General features: G+C 41.2%; 1 pseudogene; it reads right to left on the bottom strand.

Annotated features, from left to right (window-relative positions):
* Positions 1 to 4,079: 4,079 nt before the first annotated feature.
* LOC122095332 lies at positions 4,080 to 17,735 on the bottom strand (annotated as a pseudogene).
* Positions 17,736 to 17,936: the final 201 nt, after the last annotated feature.

Here is a 17,936-nt window from a genome sequence, read left to right as displayed (position 1 = left end):
GGTGGGAAGCCTGGTCCTGACCCTTACCAATGGCAGGAGGTCCTAAAAGTCTCGTTCCTATTCATAGGAATACTGATGGAAGGTTATGAATGTCAAGGTTAGAGTGACTTTAGGAGGCCGATGGAGTTTAATGAATATTTTTGGCACACTAAAAGAATACTATCAAATACATGGATGCAATTATTTTGGGACAGTGGTTGATTTAATTAATAATTCATTAAGGATGAAAACAATATTAATTACATGGAGGCATAATAAGGACCCAAGAATTGGTAGGAATGTAGCATATATAACTGAATATTATATAGACATCTCTGGCACTCTATAAAGATCTATATTTATTTGTGTACTACCATCTGCATGTCAATGTGTTCTTATTTTTCAAACCCTGGGGCTCGATCTCAGGTGCTGGGAACTACTTGTGGGCTCAATATGCACCAGGCTGGCATGCTGACATTCACCCATTCATGCATTGGGCCTTGTAGACTGTGAGTTCAGATGCCAGCACTCACAAAAATTGAATCGTGGAGTAAGAAGCCCATGGTGATACATGTTTTCCTTTTCTGTGAAAGTCCTGGATGTCAGGTGTGAAGTTTCATACATAGGCAAATCTATATCCTCTGTAATAAATGTAATAAATATTCCATGTGTAATAACAATCAATAAAATAAATGGCAAATAGATGAATAAAACAAAAAATTTAATGAATAGCTACACTAACTACAATATGGAGTCAATATATGGGGCTCGATTTCAGGGCCTGGTAACTGCCTAGGAGCTGAATTGGCTGCTGTGCTTACAATCATCCAATCATGAACTTCTAGGCCCTGAATTTAGATCCCAGCACTGCCAAAAGTATAATCTTGGAGTGAGAAGCTGAGCATGACATGTTTTCTTCTGCTTTGAAAGTGCTCAGTGTCAGGTAGGATGTATAATTTGGATGCAAATCTATATGCTATGTAATAGGATGTCATAAATGTAATAAATGTCATAGGTGGAATAATTGTCACTACAATAAATGATAAAGGGTTGAATTAGTGAATCATTCTAGATTAAATTAGATGCAACCATTATAGGAAGTGTATTAAATTTTATTAATATTTTATTAAGCATTACCAGAATAAAAATTACATGGAGACATAATTAAATACCTAATAATAGGTAATGACACATGATGCATAATTTAATTATACATAGACATCTGTCTCATTCTATAAAATATGTAAATATATATGTGTATATATACATATATGATAAACAATAACGGGATATTGAGTAATTATTAATTAATGCTTTATTAATTGTTCAACTGGGACACATCATTAAATGGAGACATAATTTAATATCTAATAATTGGCAGTAATCCCTGCAACTACTGCTGCCTCCTTCTTGCCCTCATCGCTGGCCTGTCAGTCCCAAAAAAGGCCTCCAGGAGAACCCCTCCACCCCTGCAACCAATGTGTCCTGTACTTCCAGTGACTCCTGGTAGTCAGTATGATCTACATGACCACAGAAGAGCATGAGGATATATGTTACAAACAGACATGAAGAACTAGTATGATGACTTGACCTTCATGGCCTCTGAAAATGGAGGTTTGACCTGCATAAGTTTTGCTTCACTATAAATTTTCTATTTTCATACTCAACACCATATACTTTCCTTGTGCTTCCTTTATTGGTTTTTGTCTTATTCTCTCAAAGTAAGTCTATTACCATGGGCTGATACCATGTCTCTGGTGATGGCACCAGCAGATCCAAGTGGAAAAGGAAGTGGGACATAGAGTACCCATCCTTTTCACAAGAGTCCACCACAGGTCAGAAGAACAAGTCTTAGGAGAGTGGGCACAGCTGCTGCTTCCCTCTCTGAAGCATGGCTCAAGTTTGGAGAGGGATTTCAGAACATCTAAAATATTGAATTATTGAAATATTGAATTATCTCCAAGACCAAAGAAACAACCACATCTAGTAATTGAGCTCACAAGTATACCATAGAGATCCAGTGAAAATGATCAGTCAGATGAAGATAGGACACTGTTTAAAATACAGAGAAACAATGGGATTGGCACTATTGGCAGGAACAATTTGTGTGCAGAAGATAGGGCCAAGGGAGATGAACTGCAGTTGATTGACTAGAAAATGGACAGTGACAGAGAAGAAACCAGTAAAGGCAATGAATGTGAAGATGGAGAGGGTGCCATGGAAATCTCAGATGGTGCTTCTAGTGCAAGTAGTTATTCTTTGGCAAGTGATAGTAGGAAACCTGAGCTTCCTAAGGCAGGACCTGACTTTATTGCCTAGCTGGACTAAAAGTGAAGATCCTCCTGTCCCACATTCCAGAGTTCTAGGATTACAGTCATGCATTACCACATTCCTGTTTGAAACATTTAACTTTCATGTACATTATTTCTTTTTCACCTGTGGCCTTTATCAGCCTGACTTCGACATTTTTGGACCTTGGTTCGAACATTTGTCTGGATTATGAGGAAACAATAATTATTCCAACAGTTTCCCATATTGAAACACCCACTCCTTGGGTACTTGTCAACTCACTGTGTTCATCTGGCCTGTGTGGAGATTGTCTATTCTGCTCTGGTCCTTAAGAGGTCTGCCAGATTCTCAGCTGTGTACCAGAAGAACACAGAGATGGAGGGTTTTAGATAGCAATGAGAAAAAAGAAATTGACTTCACTGAAACTCTGTTATTTGCCTTATTTTTGCCTGCCATATTTACCTTGCTCACAGTTTACATTCTTTTATGGTATAATGAGGTAATAACATTTATTTTCCTCAGCATTTAAGTTTAATTCTTTGTTTTCATTGAGACAAACTTCTGAGAAAGAACAACTAATCTCATGCTCATTTCCACAAATGGATGTTTTTATTTTCATATTCCCTTGTAAGACAATAATTCTTGGTGTGGCAAGTCAGGAAATACAAATAGATTAAAATTTTAAACATGATACATTTATTTGTGATGTCAGTAGGCTTTGGAATTTTAGTCACTAAAATGTGTTTGACTACTATGTTTACTCTTGCCCACTCTGGTGAGAGCATCCTTAATTAATAAGTTATTAACAAGTGAATGGATTGTCAGACAAACTTTGAGAGTTTTTGTTTTCTTGGCAGACCATTAAACATTTCTTTAGAGGAAAAAATACCACACTATTTCTGCTCTTCATAGAGTCTACTATTACTTCAGTTAATTCATCTGTAACTATTAGCATACAACTGAGTGTATTTGCATTTGGGTTTATTGGAACATTCTAGCAGCCACAAATAAGGGAAACCATGCAGCTTGTGTTCTCTGGGTCTGGATTACTTCCCATAATATAATGCTTTCCCAGTCTTCCCACATTATTACAAATGATAGTCTATCATGCTCTCTGATGGATGAGTGGGATTTCTTTGTTTGTGTGCGTGTGTGTGTGTGTGTGTGTGTGTGTGTGTGTGTGTGTGTGTGAGTTTATACATACATTTATATATATGTATATATGTACATACACACACATATATTTATATCTATATATACATATATGTATATAAAATGTGGTATACATGTATGTAACCTCATACATACATACATACATACACACACACACACACACACATATATATATATACATATATATATATATGTAACCTCATACATGTATACCACATTTTATTGATCCATTCACCATTTGAGGGTTTTCTGGGTACTGGAAAGTGAGAGACAGGATCCTTATCCCTCTGTTTGTGGGAAGACATGAGCTCTTGTAGCAACAGTCCTGAGCCTTGTTACCCTTTTTTATGACCTGAAGTGGTAAAAGCTGATCAACAATTTGTTCATTTTTGTAATTCCTGGGGCCTGAACTCAGTGCCTGTGCACTGTCCCTAAGCATTTTTTGCTTAAAGCTAGCATACTAACACTTGAGCCACAGCAACACTTCCAGCTTTTTCTGGATATGTGGTTACTGAAGAATCAAACTCAGGGCTTTATGCATGCTAGGCAAGCACTCTACCACCAGGCCACCTTCACAGCCCAAGATTTTATTTTTTAAAAACTAACATGTAAAAGAACCAACTACATGAACAACTGTATTACAGGAGGTGAGCTCCATGACTAGAACCATGACTTCCCTGACCAGAAACCTGGGATACCAGGCCTTTGCCACAAGTCTCCTGTGAGGTCAGCTTCCAACCACTGAGCATCATTTCATTGGCCTGAAAGGAAGCAGAGTGTTGAGATGTGAAACATGATGCAAGCAGACAGAGGGAGCCTCATCCCCCAATGTCAACAATGAGGATGGGTGCTCACAAACCCCAGATCCTGTGGCACACGTGCTAGTAGACGCTAATTATGAATTGTGGGGAGTCATGATCCAATGGGCAGATGGGCTGGGCTATTATGAGAAAGACATAACCTCCTTCAGAATCATATGGACTCCAAAAATGTGAACTAGAAAAGGTCTACTTTGTGTTTGAGGTTATTGTTTTAACTTCCTTTATCTGCACTCTGTCCTCTAAAGCCAGCTCCCATGTGTGAACTCTTCATATGCAAGAAAATGAGCCATAAATAAGGCCAAGTAATTGTTAATCTTATGGAAGTCAGCCAGGCCTAGAGTGGCTGTCTGGGGTTTCTTTTCCTCTCTGAGTTACAAAAAGTGACTTGTTCCTGAGACACAGAGCCCATGTTCTAATGGCTGAGCTATTACTGCTGGATATCACATTTCACCATGTGGATATAACTATAAGAGGCAAAGCAGCCAGGACTTTCATGTTCCCAAAATTATTGCCATGCTGAGTGAGTCTGACACATGACTTCGAATGACTGCATGAAGGAAGTGGACATTCTTTTGTTTTTACAATATGTAGTAGTGTATACATCGATACATGCTTATTCACTTTACGCTGACTTTAATTTTGTCCCAGGTTTTCATTTTGGTTTCAGAGGAAAGTGTCTGGATTTACCATTCCAGCAACAGGCTCCCAGATGCTCATGCAGGGTGAGGAGGGGAGAATGGGTTGAAATGATGACTTCCTTCTGTGTTTCCCTGGCAGTGCTGAAAACCAGACCCAGAGCTCCTGGGCTTCAGGTAAACAAGCAGTGGATAGAGTCTCCCTTCTCAAGAGATGAAATCTTCATGAAAATTTCTCAGAGGACACTACAGTTTCCACTGCTTTTTTACTTCCACGCAGTGCACAGAGCACACGAGCAAATGCTGGAGGGCACAGGTATGGCTGACTCACCACCCTTCAAGAGAGTCAAAAAAGATGAACACAGTGGCAGGGGACCTGTTCCTCAGCAGAAAGCCTTGCAAGGTTCTGAACATCACCCTAAGTGAGGCTGGCATTTGAGCACAGTCTTGGACAGGTCATGAGCATCTGAAGAGTGTGGAATGTTCTGCTAATCCACAGGTTGACTAAGCAGCCTCTCCTTGGGGGAAAAGGATCTACTATAAATAAACACTTATCAGAAATCTCACTAAACCTTGTTCTTTATATTAAGTCAGTTCTTCAAGGCAGACAAGTGAGAATGGATAAAGGAGAAGGGCCCTAGGACCACTGAATTTTCCCATCTTAGAGCATCATTTTCTTTCTCAACATACAGTAGGGAAGCCACAGCCTAGTCCTGCTAGCCAATAGAAGTATATTCTCAATAGTATATGCCAACATGTTCAGGTCCAGAGAACTCAGTGATAGTGGTTCCACTCTGTTCTCTCAGTAACTTCTCTTCTTTTTTTTGAGATAGGGTTTAATCTAAGTAGGACTTTGGGCTAAGCTACCTTTGTATGCAGAACATAGGCATGTACCACCATGCCTAGCTTCATTACTTCTTTTTGTTTTCTTCCCTTTGAAAGTCAGCCAATAGCTCTAAAATCGCTCTCTTCCATTTACATTCTATTCATGCCCTTATCTGGTTCTCTCCATCTGGTCTAACTGGAGCCATCTGTCTCTAGCCAGCACACTGTCATGGTGGTCCATCTTCCTTCTTCCCAGCTAGCTCCATACACATCTCTTTGTTACTAGGGAGTCTTTCCTGACTTGTGCTTTTCACTTTTCCAAATGACTGGATGTGCAAGACAACAAAAGGAGTTCCTGAATTTTGCCAAGAGTGTGAATGACATGGCTGATTCAAGGCTGTTAACCATTTTCCACTTAAACACACAAGCAGTGGGCCAGGATTGGTGGCTCACACCTGTGATCTTAGCTAATCAGTAGGCTTAAATCTGGAGGATGGTGGCTCTGAGACCAACCTAAGCAGAAAAGTCTTGAGATCCCACCTTCAAAATAATCGCAAAAGAGGGGCTGGAAGTATGGCTTATGGTGAGCATACAATCTGAGCAAGAGCTATCATAGTGTAGGTCACCTTGTGCTGCTGGTAGCACAGGCCCTTTAGTCCCAGGTCTGTACTAATAACATCTCTTCAATTCCAACTTTGTGTATGTGTGTGTATGTGTACAACTTCACATACTCATGCACTTGTTGTGTACACTGATAATATTAAGTTGCACGTGCTTATGTTGCAGAGACTTCAAACCAATTTGAATCTTTCCAAACACAATGAACCATCAAGAATTCTACCACTGAAACATTCAGTACAAAGATTCCACTTCCAAAATGCCATTTGGTTAGATGGTGTTTACCTATTCATATTTACTTAGTCTTTCCTCTAGTTGACCCTCATCCTCCCATACCATTGCACCTCCACACATTCCCCCAGATTATTGTTTACAATGATCTTAACATTTTCCTGGAAATAAGGATTCTTTAGTGGTAGAATTAGCATTTAATTGTTAGCAAGTCACCTTCTTCAGTAATAACTCACAATGAGCTTAAAGATCTTAATCAGGTAGGGATAGGTGGACACAGGATAGTAAAATGTACAAAACAGCATTTCAATGCCAGGTGGAGCACTATGGGACCTGACCCGATATCATCATGTGCTAAACATGGACCTCCCAGGTGAGGGCAGAATACTCTCTTGTACTTATGGGACTCCTGGATATCAGGAAAGTAGGAGGCTGAGACCTGAGTCCAACCCTTACTCTTCTCAAATTGCTGGCGAAGTTTCAGAAAAACTCAGTAATCTGCCCAAGGAAGGTATGCTAGGCTACAGGTGAAGAAAGACAGGAGCCTAAAACGTGGCATGCAATTTCTGAGAAGACACCTTCATACTTACTAAGAACTTATGAGCTTATAGAAATGGATTGGTTGTGGTCAGACAGTGTGGGTATGCAAGCCAAGGAGGGGACTGGCCACTTCCTTACAGTATCATCCTATAGTGACAAGAAGAGGAAAATAACCCCAAATGGGACTGCACTGGTCATCTACTTGATGTCAAAGTATTGGGGCTGAACAGTACTGAGTGTTAACCTGGACTGCTGGTCAGAGAGCTGGAAAAGTAGGGAGTAGGATGTGAATTGAATGATAAATAGAGGGATGAGTTGATGGAAAGAATTGTCAACTGCAACATCACATTCAGATCTACCAGAGATCTCTCATAAAGGGCCAATACAGTCAACCATGTGAACCCATTAGCACTGGTCATTCTTGTTTGCTAGCCAATCACTTTCTGACTTATCAGACATACACACACACCACAAATGGCCATGGTTTGGTGGACACAGAGGGCTAGAATATAAATGTCAGTAAATGCCTGACATGTTAGCAGAGAGTATCAAGGTTTAGCCACCCTGCACTGTTCATTCCCAAGATTCTCAGCCTGTTAGGTCCTTGTGGCAAACTCAGTGCTCCAATGGGAACAGATGCTGCCTCCAGGCCTCCCTTTCGTATTCTCCAGGTCTCAGAAGTCCCCAAAAGGCTGGTCTGGAGGTGTGGGGGAATAATGCAGGCAAAGCCCAAATTTTGGAGGCTCCAATTCATAGCAATGATAGGGTGCTGCAGAGCTCTGGATTGTGTTGTGCCTCCAAGGGAAGGAGGCACTGTTGGCACATGAGTGCATCAGGGCTTCCTGATCCTCCCTGCCCAACAGCAGCTGTTCTGGATTGAGCAGCACACTGGGATGGGGTATGAGGCACCCTGGGGACAAGTACCCACCAGTAGAGGGATGGATAGGGCAGGTAAATCTACAGAGAACAGTGCCAGTACTGGGGAGCTGTGCTCTTTTATCAACTTCTCCACATTTCAGTTTTCAAAAACAACTTAGACTTTAGAGTAAGTTTCAACCTATGGAAAATTTAAACAAGTGTGTTTCCCTCACTGCCCTAGCTCTCCCTTGATTCACATATCATAAAATATATTAATCAAAGTCAGAACATTTCCACTGAAGCCATATTAGTCATTAAACACAAACCCCGTACCAACCTCAACATTGCCTCCTTCTGCCCTTCTCTCACTCAGGAGTCCAACTGGTCCTGCAGATCATTGCTCTCCTCCCCTTTGAGGGGCCAAAGTTCCAACCAAACCTCCATCCTTGGCAATTGTGAGGGGTTCTGCTCAGCATTTGCTGTCTTGGTAGGCATAGATTGAGGATGTCGACGGACTGTTCCTCTTTGGCAGGAGCCTACAGAGCAACAAATGCTGCAGCCATCTCAGTGAATCACACTGGGGCACCGAGGTCACCATGCTTACCCTTGTTCATGGTACTCATGTTAGAACTCAGAGTACTGTACTTGCTAGGTAGGTGAGCTATATGCCTATTTTGTGCTGGTCATTTTTTAGTTATGGTCTTGCTTCCTATCCAGGTACATGCCTGGGCCTGGACTCACCTATTTTAAGCTTCCTGTTGTAGTGAAGTTGATATTCATTGCTAGCTTAAGAGCAGATGTCACCCAGTTTTTGGCCTGGGCTGGCCCTGAAAAATGATCATCCAAATCTCAGCATCTTAAATAGTTAGGATTACACATATGACTCCCAGCTCCAATGTGCCTTCCTTCTCAACCCTACCAACTCAGCAGTGACTGACAGCTTCCTCTCCTCAGTTACTCTTACCCTCTGGAATTTCAGAGAGGAGACACACATTTTCTTCTTCATTGTACTCTAATTGCTCCCAAGATTGCCTGAAATTGTACTATCTCCCCTCATTGTAGGCTCCCCAAGGAAGTGATACCCTTGGATACTGGATATTTCTACATGAGGAGGTAAACTTAGCTGTGAACCCCAAAGGGAGATCCTGTTATTTCAACTGTGGGTTGTCAGTTCCTTCCGCAACTCCCTCAGCTACAGTCATTTTCCATGACACAATGGTCTTCCTGCACTCCCCACACTGATGGGTACAAAGACAGCATCATGCCAATTGGCCAGGTCAAACTATGGGACACTCAGTGGTGGAGCTGGAGGAGTTGCACTTGTCCCCTATCCAATCTGACATCCAGTCCCTCCCTTCAACAGAATTCAATCTCTGTGCATTCTCCTCTCTGCCAACACTCTCAGTCTGTCTCCAGAACTAAGGAACAAGGTATATGTAATTGAGAAAACACAAACACAATCTCTCATCATGAATGGACCAATTTAAATAGTGAAAAAAATGAACCACAAAATTATACTGAACCCCTCTCCCCACTTCTTTTATTTGGTCAAGTTTGCTCCCTAATTGTTTTTGTGTGTTTGTTGGGGAAGGTGTGTGGGGACATTGTGTATAATAGGACTTGAACTCAGGGCCTTTAGCTCTTAACCTGGCTCTTTTTGTTCAAAGCTGGCACTCTACCATTCCAGCCACTGATCTCTAGTGGCTTTTTCCAGGCTAATTGCAATAAGAATCTCTTGGGTTTCTCTGCCTACACTAAATTCAAACTGCAAATCTGGTATCAGCCTCCCAAAAGGCTAGTATTACAGGTGTGTGTAAGCATCTAGTGCATAGCCTCCCACTGCTACTTTAAAAGGGCAGCTTTTAAAGTGAAGCAAAAGAAAATTCTTGATTGAAAACTGGGTATCAGTGTGATTTCGGTAAATCTGGAGGCTCCTCATGGGAGGAAAGGCCTCCTGGGAAGTATTACAGCACTGCATGAACCAAGTAGGTTTGATGAAATGTCCCCAGAGAACACACAAGATACCTTGAGTGGAACAACACCCAAAGCACAGGTTCTTAGGACATTGTCTAAAATAAGTTTTTAACCAAGGTACTCACAGATGTGCCTCCCATATCCTTGGGAAAGATACCAGTAGAGCAGCCATCTGGATCCTGTCCTACGGGGGTACAGGGTGTTTGGAACCAAGTCTTTTCCTTGCTCCAAACCACATTACAAAGAGGCAATATGGATGCTCCTAGTCCAATGGCTGGGCCCTTTACTGCTACAAAATTCGGCTTCTTAAACTGGATGAAAGTATTCACTAAGTTTCTAAAGTTAAAAAAATACACAGGGAACAAGTAAAAACATTGCATATGTGAGCAGATGACAAAAATCTATTCTAGATTGGAAGTTGCCAAGCAGAAACTGTGCAAATCATAAAAACTAATATTTCTTAAAAAGCCTCCTCCCAGAAAAGATAGACTGTGGATCTACCTGCGGCAGGTTGTAAAGGCTTACCTACAGCCTGTATATTACACAGGTGTGGCTGCTGCCACCGGTTGTAGGTGACATAGCCAGAACGGCTTTCGTATTTACAGTGGCTCTTGGCCACTCTGACTATTGCATATAGCATTTCCAATTTTCTCTCTTTGAAGACCCAAGGATCATACTGACTTTAGGGAGTTCTTGTATCCAAGAAAAGGGAAAATTCAGAGTGAACTTGGCACTAAGATTGTCTGGTACTGACTGAAGGGTTATTGACTAAGGAATATAACCTGCCCCTGCAAGGAGACTTTACACATTGAATTGGAAACATGTATTTTCTTTTTTTTTTTTTTTTTACTTTTTTTTTAATTTAATTTAATTTTATTTGTGAACATACTGTACAGAGGAGTTACAGTTACATGGGCAGGATAATGCGTACATTTCTTACCAAGCATTGCAGCCTCCTCTTTTGTTTACCCTTCACATCCCTTCCCAGCCTCCTCCCTCCCCCTGGAAACACGTATTTTCTAAGGTCTTATAAACTGGACTAAATTAACTTATGGACATGGAGATAAGCTAATTTAAGACATAAGGTTGGAAAGAAAGATCAGCAAGCATCTCAATGCCTGTATCCCATTATGTGTTGGTGGATGCTACTGCCACAGGAAATTGGAGAGCAAAGCAGACATGGGAGAGGGTGGCCTTTGCAGGGGACAAGAACTTATCATAAAACACAGCCAATGCTGTGCTGGAGTTTGTTTTATAGGCTTTGTAGTTCCAGGGAGGTTGATGCTATACTATATAGGGAATCTGCTTCTTCCTCCCCACCATACAGCTGATTCTGTTTTCAGAGGTAGTTTCTTGTTCTGATTTCACACAGTAGATCAAAGCATAAACTTATACCCACATACATATAAAGTGATTCTTTATAGGTAGTTTGAGCTTGACCATTGAAGAATAACTACAACTTTTCATATACAGAGTTCTAAGCCAGGACTTGACTCACAACAGCTATTGAAGCACTTCCTACTAGTTCCTCATCCTCTGAATACTATCAAGATGGAATATAGTGCTGCATCTCCCCTCCCCCCTTCCCCCCCACCCCTTTGCAAGTCCTGCAGTTGAACTCAGGGTCTTCTGCTTAGTTGGCTGGCACTTGACTACTTGAATCACACTTTCAGTCCTGTTTGTACTAATCATTAGAGGCTCAATTTTAACAGACTTTTCTAATTGATCTGGTCTTAACACAAATCCTCTGGATGTATCTCAGATTTTGAGTAGCTAGAATTACAGATGTGAGTCACTGCTTCCAGCTAGATTATATTGTAAGGAGGGAGGTTGGGAAGTTTGTAAGGAACACAGGAGAACAGGGCTTGCAGATGCAGATTCCAGCAATTGGTGTGAGGTGTAGTCCGTTAGGTGAGGCCGACTTCATCTCAGCCTTGCCAATTGCCCCCAAGGTAAGTAATGTTTTGCATTATGCAAGAATTGATCCTTTAAAAGAACAAGCTGCACTAATATCTAAAGTTTCTAAATGAGATGGCCCAAGGCATTGTTCGAAAGCTCACAATGGAGTTTAACGATAAAGCTGTGGTACATGAACACATAAGAATCAAAAACTGTCCACGATTCCATGCTTCTCCCATGATATATTTGTACATATATAAAACATTCTCGTCTCAAGCCCAAAGAAACACAGGTCCCATGGTTTCCCTTATTTGCAATGACTAGTATATGTCTGAGACAAGCAGAAATGTTCAGAGGAGTTGATGTTAGGTGAAATGAACCCCAAGATAAGGACTCACATTTTTTTCTTTCTTTCTATTGTTTTAAACATATTTATAAGATGATTTCTTTGTGTTTTTTTATGTCCCTCCTCCTCGGTATAACCCCTGTTTTCACTGTATTTGATGTTGCTATAATTTGTGGAGGGGAAGGGAAAAACAAATTGTTTAAACAGGGATACAGGTGGACCCATTGCAACAATGAGATGTACAAGACATTATGTCGAAAAACAAACTTTACAACATTGGTGTGGTATGGGGAGGGAGATGGGGAAGGTAAGGTAAGGGGAAACAAAGGAGGAGGGAACAATGCTTGATAAGAAATGTACTCATGTGGGCTGCAATGCTTGATAAGAAATGTACTCATGTGGGCTGGGAAGGTGGCTCAGTGGTACAGTGCTTGCCTTGCATGCATGAGGCCCTGGGTTTGATTCCTCAGCACCACAGAAGCAGAAATAAAAAGCTGGAAGTGGTGCTATGGCTCAAGTGGTTGAGCGCTAGCCTTGAGGTGAAGAGCTGCGGGACAGGGACCAGGCCCAGAGTTCAGGCCCACGACCAGACTCCCTCCCCCCAAAAAGGAAATGTACTCATTACCTTGCTTGTGTAATTGTAACCCCTCTGTAGTGCATTTTCAAGATTAAAAAAAATTCTGGTTTCAAAGTCTTTGAGGAAAATCAATACCAGGATTTCAATAGGATTGATACATTGTTTTATAACTGGAATTTCAATTTTTGCCTGGAATGATAATAATGTCAAATGAAATTATGTCTCTATTTCAGAGGTCCATGCTAAATTCAACAGCAGCCCTGCTCAGAGGAAGGGTGCTATGATGATGTGTAAACTCATTTGTAAACATGAGTTGAACAGAAACTCAGTTTGTTAAAACACAGCCACACACCAAATCTTTGTAGAAATGACCTGTCAGGAGAGACCTCCCCAGTCCACAAAGCTGTACGATCATGAACTACAAAAATCCAGTGGCAGTGTGGCTAGTGGTAGGAGATCATGATGGACCTAAAGAGGAAATGTGTACAGTTTTGTTAAGTATAAATGCTGTTTTGTTTGCTAGCCATGGGGCTTGAACATAGGGCCTGTGCACTGTCTCTGAGCCTCTTTGTGCTCAAGGCTAGTGTTCTACCCACTAAATCCCAACACCACTTCCAGCTTTCTCTTAGTAGTTTATTGGAGATAAGAGTCTCATGGGCTTTCTTGTCTCAGCTGGCTTCAAATTGCAATCCTCAGATTTCAGCCCCCTGATTAGCTAGGATTACAGGCATGAACCAGCAGGCTCCTGGTTTTTATAGGTATCTTTTAAAACTTAAAATTAAAGCCCATAAACATTAAGAGGTGTACAATGCAGCATACTCAATTTGTATTTGTTCCCACTGGATCATCTGTGTACTGAGTTAAAGGCTGTCTTAGATATGGAAGGGAAGTAAAGATTTTCCACAAAGTTAGTTTTTGAAGACATTATTATTCAATAGAATTCCTTCTGAGAAGACACTTGACAAGATCAGATGTTAGGTCAAACCCTCATGGAAGGTGTAGGAATTGTCTGGGGAAACCAGGCAACAAAATTTGAATTAGGAGGTGGTGTGCTTCCTTCCTCAGCTTACTCAGCTTTATTATCTGAAGAAGAAAGGAATGAGTGGGAAGAGGTCAAGTTCTAGGGCCAGTTTACGGGTTTGTTTTGTTCTCTCTCCAAATCCTGTAATATGGGAGTGCTGAGTAATAGCCTCTTCCTTTGGAAAGTCCTCACATTATCTCACTCTATCATGAGAGGAGACCTCACTTCTGTGGAGATAAGCTTGCTCTTGGGTCCTTCAGACACATAGTGTGCAGGCATCAACAGTCCAATGCTATAAAGGGAACCCAAGATACTCAGTTTTATCAATGATGTAAGGGCCATTTCATGACAATGAATCTGCAAACTGGGTATCATCAATTCCAATAGTGGAAATAGCAGCCCTGGACAGTGGATGATGTAAGATGTTAATTGATCTCCATTCTCACTTCTCTTTCCTTCCATTCTGAATATTTGCCACAATGAAGATCTTTGCCTCAAAAAGTTTAAGGAATTTGAGTCATGATACCACAGAAACAAGCAAAAAATATATACATAGAAAGATTGTTTTGTGTAATGTCCCTCATAGGCATATGAAGTTAATTTAAATAAACTGAGTAAGAGAAAGGTTAAGTGAAACTGCTTTAAATAAGTAGTTTTTTCTGTTTCTCCCATATTCCATTAAGAAAAATTATCGCTGATAAAAATACATTTACTCAAAGCAGCAGCAATGCAGGTTTCACAGAAGCACAATGTTTCGGTTTCCTATAATATCAGCTGAGCCTTCTGTGGGATCTAGGAGAAGGACATGGCATTGGGAGGCTGGGAGAAGTAATAGGAGTGAGGATCTGATGAAAACAAGCATCTAAATTCACCTAAAAGTGCAAGAGATGAGGTTTCTACTTAAATATCTGTATCTATCTTTTCTCTTTCTCTAATCCCAGTACTACAAGCCTCAGCCACTGTCAAGGGCAGAGACTGGACACCTGAGGAGGGAGAAGACTGGAAAGCAGCAAGATTGGTAACAAAAGCTCTAAGATGCATAAGAGAGGACTCAGGTGGTCTCACAGAAGATGTACAAAGTCACCACTGAAAACAACGGTATGTGTGTGTGTTTGTGTATATGTGTGTGCATGTGTGTGTGTGTGTGTGTGTGTGTGTGTGTGTGTGTGTGTAAAAAGTGAGGCTTAAAGACATGCAACATATCCTGAACTATGATTTAACAATGAGCAGTGTCTACACATTGATATGAGGTTCTGATAGTCTAGAGCAGAATTAGTCCCCTGATGAAGGTTTAAAATTTCAAGTCAAGTAAGAAGGCAATGCCTTCTAGCACCACATCTGAGAACTCAGAATAATAATGGGATTATAATATTTCAAACCATAGGTATGTTATTCTGGGGAATAACAGAGATGGGAGGGGACTGAGATCCAAGGCTAGTCTAGGCAAAGTGTTAGCAAGCAGACCTTATCTCAACAATTTCTTCTGGCTAGGTGGTTCATTCCTGAAATCCCAGCTCTGTGGGAGGTGTATGTGAGGGAAGAGCAAAGCCCAAAAATTACTTAAAATACTTAAAGCAAGAAGGGGGCAGGATGTGTGGTAGAATGCATGCCTAGCATGTATGAGGCTTTGAGTCCAATCAAACAATAGTACTATTAAAACAACCCAACAGATGTAAGATGTGTTCATTAGCTGATTCAGCTTTTTTCCTCTCTACTAGAAATATTTAGAATTTGGGGAAGCATAGGAGAAGTGTACAGCACAAGTACCATGCAGCTGTACATTATCTATACAGCACTCTTAGCCAACATGCTGAGCACTTGCTGGGTTTCAGTTGTTGGCCTCTGATAAGCAGTCATTAATGTCAGACTCATAGAAAGAGCAGATGAGTTAATTGAGTCAACTGACTTAAAACTAACCCCAACCCTGATGCAAACACATTGGCTCTGCAAACCTGATTGCATCTGCCATCTTGGTGCCTTTTCTCTTTCTATCATCTGTGAGATGGTCTATGAAGTAAGTTAAGTCCAGGCCACAATAGAAGATGCTGCCCGGTGCACTGAGATAGACCTGCTGTCATTGGCAGTGGCTGTTTTCAGGGCACTCAGGACTTCTTTTATCACTGGGAAGTCACCATAAATTCCAATGATAAGGACCACTTTGGGTACAGACTACTATAAGCATTTTAAAGACCCCTCTGTACGGTATTTTCACAATAATAATCATAATAATAAAAAGAAAGCCTTTGTTTCTCTGAAGGTTACAAGAAATGGGTATTTCTGCAGTTTGAACAGCAGGTGGCACTTTTAACTACTTTACAAGTGACTCTAGTCTGTTGTTTTTGTTATTGTTGTTGCTGATTTAGCTTAGGATAGAAACCTAAGTGATATGGTGAGAGGGCACAAAATCATTTAAAATGATCTTGGAAACATTAAAAACCTCACCAGTAAACAGATTGCAGTCTAAAAATGTACGAAAAATCAAGCCCTGAACTGCTTGTTCTGTATGAGTGTAGCTAGCACACAGACCTTCTGTAGGTAGCTTTCCTTGTCTGGAACAACCTACTCAAGCTGTGTACAAAGGAAAAGAAACAACACTAGAACTTAAAATTTGGAAATGCCCAGTGCAAGTTGAGATGTATGCATTTCCAGAGCCTTCCTAGCACTAGGGGCTTTTGAACAACAATCTCTTCAACAACAATCTCCTTGGCCTTTGCAAGCTGCCTTTTCAGGTATTAGTCAATATGCATGCATAGAAAGCCCCCTTGCTGTGTGCTCTGCCACAACACTAAGACCATCAGTGTTGTATAGGATGATAGGGAAACTTCTTCCAGGATAGAATGCGGCCATTGTTATGTTTAGCAAATAATTAACCTGTCAAACTGGGCACCAGTGGCCCTTGACTGTAAACCTAGCTACTCAGGAGGCAGAGATCTGAGTATGCCAGTAAAAAACCAGCTTGGGCAGGAAAGGCCTTGAGACACTTATCTCCAAGAAACCACCAGAAAACTGGAAGTGGCACTATGGCTCAAGTGATAGAGAGCTAGACTTGAGCTGAAGAACAGAGAGACAGCCCCTAGGCCTAGAGTTCAAGTCCCATGACCAACAAAATAAAGAAAAAGAAAGAAGGAAGAAAGAAAGAAAGAAAGAAAGAAAGAAAGAAAGAAAGAAAGAAAGAAAGAAAGAAAGAAAGAAAGAAAGGAAGGAAGGAAGAAAGGAAGGAAGGAAGGAAGGAAGAAAGGAAGGAAGGAAGGAAGGAAGGAAGGAAGGAAGGAAGGAAGGAAGGAAGGAAGGAAGGAAGGAAGGAAGGAAGAAAGGAAGGAAGGAAGGAAGGAAGGAAGAAAAAAACCTGTCATGATGAGAGATATGGCAAAGCTCAAGCCTCTGCAGATAAAGACATCTTGACCTGGGAGATGGCTCAAAAACAGAGGCACTGTTACCTTCTCCTGGTAAGAACCAAAGCTCCCACTGGAGCCCATACCATTAGAATGGAGCAGATGCCCAGCACATGCCTACAGCCCCAAGTCAGTGTGGCCAGAGTGATTAGCAGCCAAGCTTCCAAGTTCCCTTTGATTCCTGCCTCCTGGGCACACTGTGGGCCAGCTCAGAAGGAGGTTTCAGAAGAGCATAAAGAGCCATGAAGCAAAGCAGTCGTGTAGAAATGCAAAGCACATGACTCTCACCTCTGGGATTCCAGAGTTATTCTCAGATTATTTTGTGGATAAGAAGATGTGAGTGAATCATCTTGCTTCCTGAAAAATATCTCTGTATAGGTAGGCACTCTTTGCCTCACACTGAAAGGCAACCACTTGTCCAAAGGCTGGTCTCATCTGTGGCCAATAAATGTCCTTTTCCCGGCTATCACCCCTTTAACAGACATCTGTATGTTGGCTGATAGCACATCCATGAATGGAGATGTACCTGCGAAGGGTTTGAAACCATAGTGGTCCATGATGTCCTATCACCATTTCTCTCCCATTGTCATTTCAGAATTAGACCAGAAGCTGGTTGCAATCACAGCACATATCAACACAAGACTGTCAATACCAGAACCTTGTCAAAGTCTACTTTAAAGATACCTTTCAGTTTCAATCTATGTCTGACAGAGTATCTACCCCCTACTTTTTTCGTCTAGGATATGTGCAGCTATAAA

Source organism: Dipodomys spectabilis, unplaced genomic scaffold, assembly GCF_019054845.1.
Source record: "Dipodomys spectabilis isolate Male_0828 unplaced genomic scaffold, ASM1905484v1 ptg000344l, whole genome shotgun sequence".
Classification (NCBI taxonomy): Eukaryota; Metazoa; Chordata; class Mammalia; order Rodentia; family Heteromyidae; genus Dipodomys; species Dipodomys spectabilis.
This window is presented reverse-complemented; position numbering and strand designations above follow the sequence as displayed.